Source organism: Lutjanus erythropterus, chromosome 16, assembly GCF_056507025.1.
Source record: "Lutjanus erythropterus isolate fLutEry1 chromosome 16, fLutEry1.hap2, whole genome shotgun sequence".
NCBI lineage: Eukaryota > Metazoa > Chordata > Actinopteri > Lutjaniformes > Lutjanidae > Lutjanus > Lutjanus erythropterus.
This window is the reverse complement of record NC_139332.1, coordinates 26,808,256-26,816,430: the sequence shown is the minus strand read 5'-3', so window position 1 is coordinate 26,816,430 and position 8,175 is coordinate 26,808,256.

Here is an 8,175-nt window from a genome sequence, read left to right as displayed (position 1 = left end):
TGTCTCCACGCTCCCCGATGAGATACTGTCTGTCTGGGCGAGCTGAGAAACAGCAAACAGGTGTTGGACTGCTGAGATGGAAATTTGTGGTGATATACAAGAACAGCAGCAGCAATCACAAAGTCAGCTGCTCACCTGTCTGTGGAGTGAACAAACAGTGAAAGGTCATCACAGAGGTAATGTGCAATAACTACAGCCAACAGCTGCTGCACGTACAGAGGTGGGAAGTAACCGAGTACAAATACTTTGTTACTGTACTTAAGTAGAGGTATCAGGGATTTGTACTTTACTTGAGTAGTTATTTTAATGTAAAATTTGTACTTTTGCTTCCTACATTTTGACACAACTATCTGTACTTTCTACTCCTTACTACATTTTCAAAACAGACACGTTACTTATTATTTTATTATTTCACGTCATTGTGCGCTGCCTCAACACTGATTTCCACCTAAATGGATGAGACAAGAACACATAGAAAAGATGATTCCTTGGTTCATCCATCACACAACAGACATAACAATACAAAAACAATGTAAAAAACGTCACAAGATGTATCAAGACGTAACAAAATGGAAACGATATAACGAGACGAAATCCATCTCACAGGACACACAAAGACAGGAAAGACATAAAACATATAATAAGACAAAAACAACATGACAAGATGAAACAAGATGAAAACATCTCATAAGAAAAAGCAAGATAAAAGGTGTAATAAGATGAAAATGACAAAAAATAGCATAACATGACAAAAATTATGTAACAAGACAAAAATTACGTAGATTACGTAACAAGTCGTAAAAGACTTGAGAAGCTAAAAACAATATAGCAAGATACAACCAGACATGAGAAAACAAAAACAACGTAAAAAATGTAACAAGATAAAAACCATCTATTAAGACTATTTAAGACTTTTTACGTAAAAAATGTGACAAGACAAAAAACCTGACAAGCGGAAAACAATACAGTAAAATATAACCTGACGTAAGAAGACAGAAACAACATAAAAAAAAAAACGTAACAACAAGATGTAATAAAACATATCAAGACACAGATGAAAACCACCTACCACGACCAAAATGTTGTAAAAAAAAATAAACATAAACAGATGAAAGTGACAAAAAAGATGTAACAAGACATAAAGAATAAAGGTAAAAACAATGTAAAAGACATAACAAGACAAATCAAGATGTAACAAGATGAAAATGAAGTAACAAGACAAAACACGAAGACTCGACTGTGGACAAAGCTGAGGTTCAGTTAGCTTTGCAGCTCTGTATTTTTTCACTTTTACTTGAGTAAAGAAGATGAGTCAGTAGTCCTTTTTTAGTTGTGACAAAGTAAAACTTACTTATAAATTTGAGAGAAGTAAAAAAATTTTGTCAATCAAAAGTATTTTAGTATTAACTCCATGTCAGATAAACACTTAATAAAACTATCGAAGCAGTCTTTACTGAAACATGCAACGTTTTGTCAGAAATAAAACATATTAAATTATCAACTCAGATGTTACTATAGTGTTTGGTTCAGTGTACGTTAAAAGTAATGAATCCTTTTAAATCAGTATGATTTTATGCCCTTTATGAAGAAAAATTTGATTCAAAATATAATTAATCTAAAAAATTACACTTAAAGATTTTGTTTTGTTTTGAATTTATAATTTCTATTAATTAAATTGTGAAAATTAAAAGTAGTAATATTATTAGCAAGAGGAAAAAAAAACAAAAAAAAACCCACTTCTATTGTAAGATATTAGACTTTGAACCGGTTCTGTTGAACGGCCCTGAAAGGTCACCGTGGAGGTAACATGCATTACCTTCAGCCAACAGCAGGAGCAGAGAGCTCAGTGAGGCTCTCACTGCATTTATAAAGAGACTACTGGAGAGTCGATGTCATTTCCTTGGCTTACCACAATCATTTCCTGCAAAGTATTTGCAGGCTCTGAAATTACAGCTTCGTAGCTCAGCGGGGCCTCCATCTCTCTCTGCAAAAAAAAAAAAAAAAAAAAAAAAAAAAAAAGGCCCCAGCTGCAGGCAGAAACGCACTGAGCCAGATCTGAGGGAGAGGTGGCATCATTAGTATGAATAAAACTACGACTGAAGGTTTGCCTCAAAGTCAATTTACTGTAAGGGTGGTTTCTTAATTTTCTACATCTGTTTCCATTAGATGATGGATGGAGGATATTCTGGATAAGTGGATTCTCAACATTTGAGTCATACCACAGTGAAATGTATCAATTACTGCACTTTAAATATTTCTTCTTCGCATTTAATTAGATTTATGTTCTTGCAGCGCTGGAAGTTCTCAGATCTGAACTTAACTTTGCACTTGATTAAAGGCACAGAGGTTTCTAATTCCAAATCTATTTTTTTATACAAATAAAAGAACTCGGAATGCGGAATGTACCATTTCAGACCAACATGTATTATTGGATTCTAATTGTTGTGTTTTTTTTGAAGTGAAGTTGTATGAGACACATCCATAGTCAACAAACAGTTGTTTATTTACACATCCAGCAGTTTTACAGCATTATTTTTCATTTTAAGTCATGATTCTCGTGGATATTCACTGTCATTTTTGGTCTCCACCAAATCCTGAGGGAATGTCTGGCTCTTTAAAGGGATAGTTCAGATTATTTGAAGTGAGGTTGGCAGTCAGCATACCACCAGTTTGGGGAAGCAGCAGCAGTACTTGCATAGGAAGCTGAGCAATGTACTGCTGTGGACAGAGTCAGTAGCAAAATGTATTTTGGCTACCTAAAAACTCAGTATCAGTTTAAGTGTATGCTATATTTAGAATATTTTCACTGCTTTACTTTGCCTTCGGACATCCTTTTCTGATGAGAAACCGTCATTATACAAGCACAGTAGTGCTTTCTCCAAACCAACCAAACTCCATTGCCAAAAAAAGCAATTTTACCATGCAGAACACATAAGTTGCTGGCCTACAGTTGCCTCGATCTGTTAGTATGTTTGTGTTATTGTTTGACTTTGGTGAATCCAAAGTAACATTTTTAAACACCATAGTCACACAATAAACCAAACAAACTGATAGATCGAGGCAACAGTAGACCAGGTAAAGGTAAGGAGGGTAAGGTAAACTGCAAGGTAAAATTAACATTTTTGGCAATGGAGTCTGGTTGGTTTAAATAACTGCAGTTTCCTGTTGGAAAAGTCTATCTGATGATAAGGTAAAGCCATCAAAATATTCTAAATATAGCGTACACTGAAAAGGATGTTGATTTTTTTTTTAGGTGTACCTTATTTAAGCGGCTAAAATACATTTTGCTGCTGACCCTGTCCACAACAGTACATTGCTTTGCTTCCTTCACTCCTGCTGCATCTCCAAGCTGAGGGCGTGTCGACTGCCATCTGTCAGCTCATCAACTATGGATAAGTATCTCATACAAGCCTACTTCAAATAATCCAGATTATCCCTTTAATGTTGCAGGTGGTAGAAACATGTAGTTGTCATATACATGTAGTGCAGTAAAAAGTATTTCCCACAGAAATGTAGTAGAGTACACGTATAAAGTAGCAGATAAAGGCATCAAAATTTTACTTAAGTTCAGTACTTTATTAAATGTATTTAGTTTTTTTGTTCTCAAACACAATATTAAGTTATTACCGTGGATACAGCATAGGTTTGTGTTGCAGTCATGAGTGAAATGATCATTTGAGTTTCAAAAAGAGCTGACTGACACATAAAACGGTCTAAAAACCACAAGCTGCAGGGAAATTCAATCCATTTGAACTTTAAAAAGTGTCAGAAGTTTATTTAACTTACTGCTTTACACTTGAGTTTCTCACACTTTGCCAACTTTCCAACAATAAATCCGCATTTCTGCTTCAGACCTCACTGTGCTACTGCGTATGTCTGCAGACACAATAATTGCATCCTCGCTTTGCATTAAGCCCGAGCGCTTTAGGAATACGCTAATGACCCTCGAGGCTGAAACAGATTAAGACTAAAATGGTGTTTTAAAGATACACAGACTGAATTAGATTATACATACAGTAGATTAATTCACTGCATTGAGTTCTGGGACATTAATTCATGGCTGCAGAGCTGCAAAACTGCAGAGAGAGAGATTTCACTGCAGTCAGGAAGACACGTGTTTTCATGTCAGTATTTGTTTATTTTTGGTATTTTATTTTTATATGTTTTTGCATCTGTTTTGGTTCGTGAATTCCAGTGAAAAACAAAGCAGCTGCTCTGTGTGTTGCACAGTATTAAAGAAACTTCATGAACCCTCCGCTGATCAAAACTGAGAATAATATAAACTATTATTACTGCATTACAGTATGTTCCTTTTTATTTATAGCAGTTTCCTTTTTGTTGTCGCTTCTGATTGTCATCAAAGGTCAATGCAGACTGCTCTGTTTGCACACCGGCCCAAAATACAGCTTAATTTTGATCTAACAAACAAAAAGATCCAGGTGAAAAGACTTTACTATTTATCCACATGGATTCAGAATCAAATACTGAATAGACTGTAGAGATAAAAGAGATGAAACATGTACCATCCTGCTCAACTGTTCAGTTTTCCTCAAAGCTGTGAGACTGTAGTTTGTTACGGTGCTGTTTTCTATCGGTGCCACACTGCCACCTTGTGTTCAAACTGTAGAATAACAGAAAACACTGAAAATACACCTGTGAGGTTCGTGGACTTCACAAAGCTAAAAGACCAAGACTGCAGGACAGCAGTGTGGTGCACAAAGTCTGTCTGGAGGAACACGTCTCACCATGTCTCACCATGTCTCACCATGTCTCACCATGTCTCACCAGCTCCCAGTCGTCGAGGACATATTCAGCATATTTATATCTATTAATTAAGTAAAAGTAACTGCACCACAGTGTAGAAATACTCTGTTACAAGTCCTGAATTCACTTATCAGAATCAGAATCAGAAATCACAAATTCTTTATTCATCCCTGGGGGAAAATTGTTGATGTTACAGGTGCTCCCGTTCAAGAATAGAAATATATATATATAAGCATAGAGAATAAGAAGTACGTAAAAATATAGATAATCTACTACAATATAAAAGAGACACTACAACAATAACAGTAATAACAAGTGTTTATAATACGACGTAACAGAAATATAAAAATATAAAACTGCAATATGTAGAAAATATCAGATGAACAGAAATATAAGAATGCATGTAAGAATTATGTACAAAAATGCATCAAGCTATAATAATATATATGTTGCACATCTGAATTACTGCAGAGTTGTTGAACAGTCAGTAGTACATAGTTTAAGTATAAACAGAGAATAAATAATGAGGTTATACTGTAAAATGTACATGTATTATATAAAAGTATTTGCATCAACATATAGCTATAGTAACATAAGTAAATGTACTCATTATGCTATAAAACTAATGTTATGTTACTGGATAATAATTATTGATGCATCATTGATAACATTATTCTAATGTTGCAGCTGGTAAAGGAGCTTTATATACTGCAGGGTAGCCTCAGGAAGAAATAAAGTTTTATCTTAACCTATAATGATTAATTCTGCTACTTCCCTGTGGTGTTTCTGGTAAAAGGTTGTCAGGAGATATTGACTTTGTGGGAGTGAGACTCAACAATCGAACATATCATCAACCTGTAATTGTCTGAAGTCTCCTGTCACAGGCTGGATTTGCTCAAACCTGCGAACCAGGGCTGCGTATAAAATCAGATTTCCCAAATGGATTTGATTTGATTCACAAGGTTCTGATTTGATTCAATACTGATTTGGTTTGGGATATTTCAGTTACCATACCAATTTTGTTTGGAAATAAAAGAGATTCTCAGATAACTTATGCTGTAGCTTGTGCAAGGACCTCTAACCTGGTGCATTATTAAAAATATTCATATTTTTGATATTCTGATTTTAAAAATGTAAATCAGTAACGTAAGATAAAATTCACAATATTAAAGTAATATCACTTGATTACTTTTTGTTACTTTACCTCAGTATAGAATATGGTGAAACTGTTTAGCCTAATATATTGTTTTTAGAGATGCATGATGATAATTTTCATCATCGATTAATGGGTTGATTATTTTCTCTAATCGGTTAGTTGTTTGGTCCATGAAATGTCAGAAAAAGGCAAAAAAAAAAAAAAAAAAAAAAAAAAAAAAAAATCTAATCTAATAAAAAAAAGATTAAAAAAAAAAAAAGATTAGCCCCATTATTTAATTTCTTCATCACATTTAATCAGATGTTATTGTGCTGCAAACAACCAACGTCATGTTTCCTGACAGAATAAAACAGAGGGGAGACAAATTAAAGGAAAACACAAAAAAACATTTCATGTTTCAAATTGTCATCTCTCTGACTGAGCTTCAATTTCAATAAAATCCTTTTAATTTTCTAAAACGGCTTGTTTTCATGCCAGCGTTTGTTGAAACGGCAGCCTCCCGTCATGTTGTCGTCTGTTAGCCTCCCGCTGACTTTTCCATCAGAGGACACACGTCAACAAACAGCAACAGATCACAGCCACATGTGCAGAGAAGCAATTAGTCTCTCTCCAACTTTTTTTTATTTCTTTATCTAAAAAGCAAACTATTCAGTCGGGGTGCAATTTATTTTGAAAGTAATGCAATTACAATTTCAGTATTAAGCACTCTATCCAAATTCAAAACCATTCTTCAAACAAGAGCTGAACAATTAATCAAAAGTTTATCAATATCTCAGTAGTCTACTGCAGTTTACAAATCACAGGATGCACAATATTTGTCAAAGGCAAATACGGGTCAAAATACCATTTTAAATTTAATACTGTGGTGCTGCAGAGGAGTCCTGGTCAACACATCACGCTCTAGACATCAGAAAACATCTTTATTTAGTACAGATCCCTGAAAAAAAATAACACATCATAATTGTTCTGAGATTGAGAATAATGTTGTAAATACTATCCCTTCCTCTAATAACCCAAATCATGTTGCAAATGCAATGTCAGTCAATATCAATAATTGTAATTAGATATTTCTTTAAAAGTCATTCAACTCTACTTTTTGACTTTTCTTCACTGTGGTTGGCATGTTGGTTGTTTGGGCTGAAAAAACAGAAATGATCCAGCAGTCGAATCTGCACAAATGATGCAAAAAAAAAAAAAAAGTGCTTTGCTTTGTGCCTGAACGCAGCTCAACAATTATTTTAATCAATTAATCTGCTGATTGTGTTTTCAATCAATAATTTGATTGAGAGCACAGGAAAGCACATCACACCTTCACGCTGCAGCCAGATGTGTCATCAAATGTTTCATTTCATCCAGCTAACAGGAAAAAACCCACTGACACTCAACTGATTTGACTGAATTTACAATTGACTGATTCATGGTTATTTCTGTGTGTATATACAGAATAAAGTTAAACTGTGCAAGATCAGTATTTTCTATATGCAGTTTATGCAAACGCAGTCTGTTTCTTGTTTTTATGTACATATTGGGAGGAAATTTTGTATATTTCCTCTTGTTTATGTTGCTTGTTTACTTATTTATTGTTGTTATTCATGCGTCCTGCTGCTCTAACACTGCAAATTTCCCTGTTGTGAGACTGATAAAGGATTATTTTACCTCATCAGAGTATTCTGTGTGTTTATAACACCGGTAACCTACAGCTAATATAAAAGAGTACCTTAAACGATCAATCACATTTGGCTTCTTCATCAAAAACAAACAGGTCGGGGTTCAACGTGTTTATGACATTATTTATTTGAAGAAGAAAAAAAAATCACTGTTGATAAAAAGGTGCAAGAGTTACATGAGTTTAACCTGGAGGGAGAATATTCCATAAATATCAATGTCTAGGCCGTGGTCAGCTTTGATTCGCTCCGTAATGGAAACCGAGCTGCTGTCAGCTTTACAAAAGGAGGTCATGTAACGAACAGTGGATGCCGTGCAGACAGGCACTGGTACAGACAGAGGCACAGGGAGCGGGAGAGAGAGACACCACTCGGGCAGCAGAGATCAGCTAATAATTCATGTGTAGAGCTGCTTCTGAACACCAACAGTCCTCCAAACTTTCTCCTGACTCTTCAAGTATAAATCTATATTTAAAAAAAAAAAAAAAAGAGGGTGAAGGAGAAGTTACAAGAAAACAAAGGTCACATTTTACACCACTGGAATGAAGCCGTGTCATTTGTCATCTTCATCGGAGGCTTTTTGGGCATTTT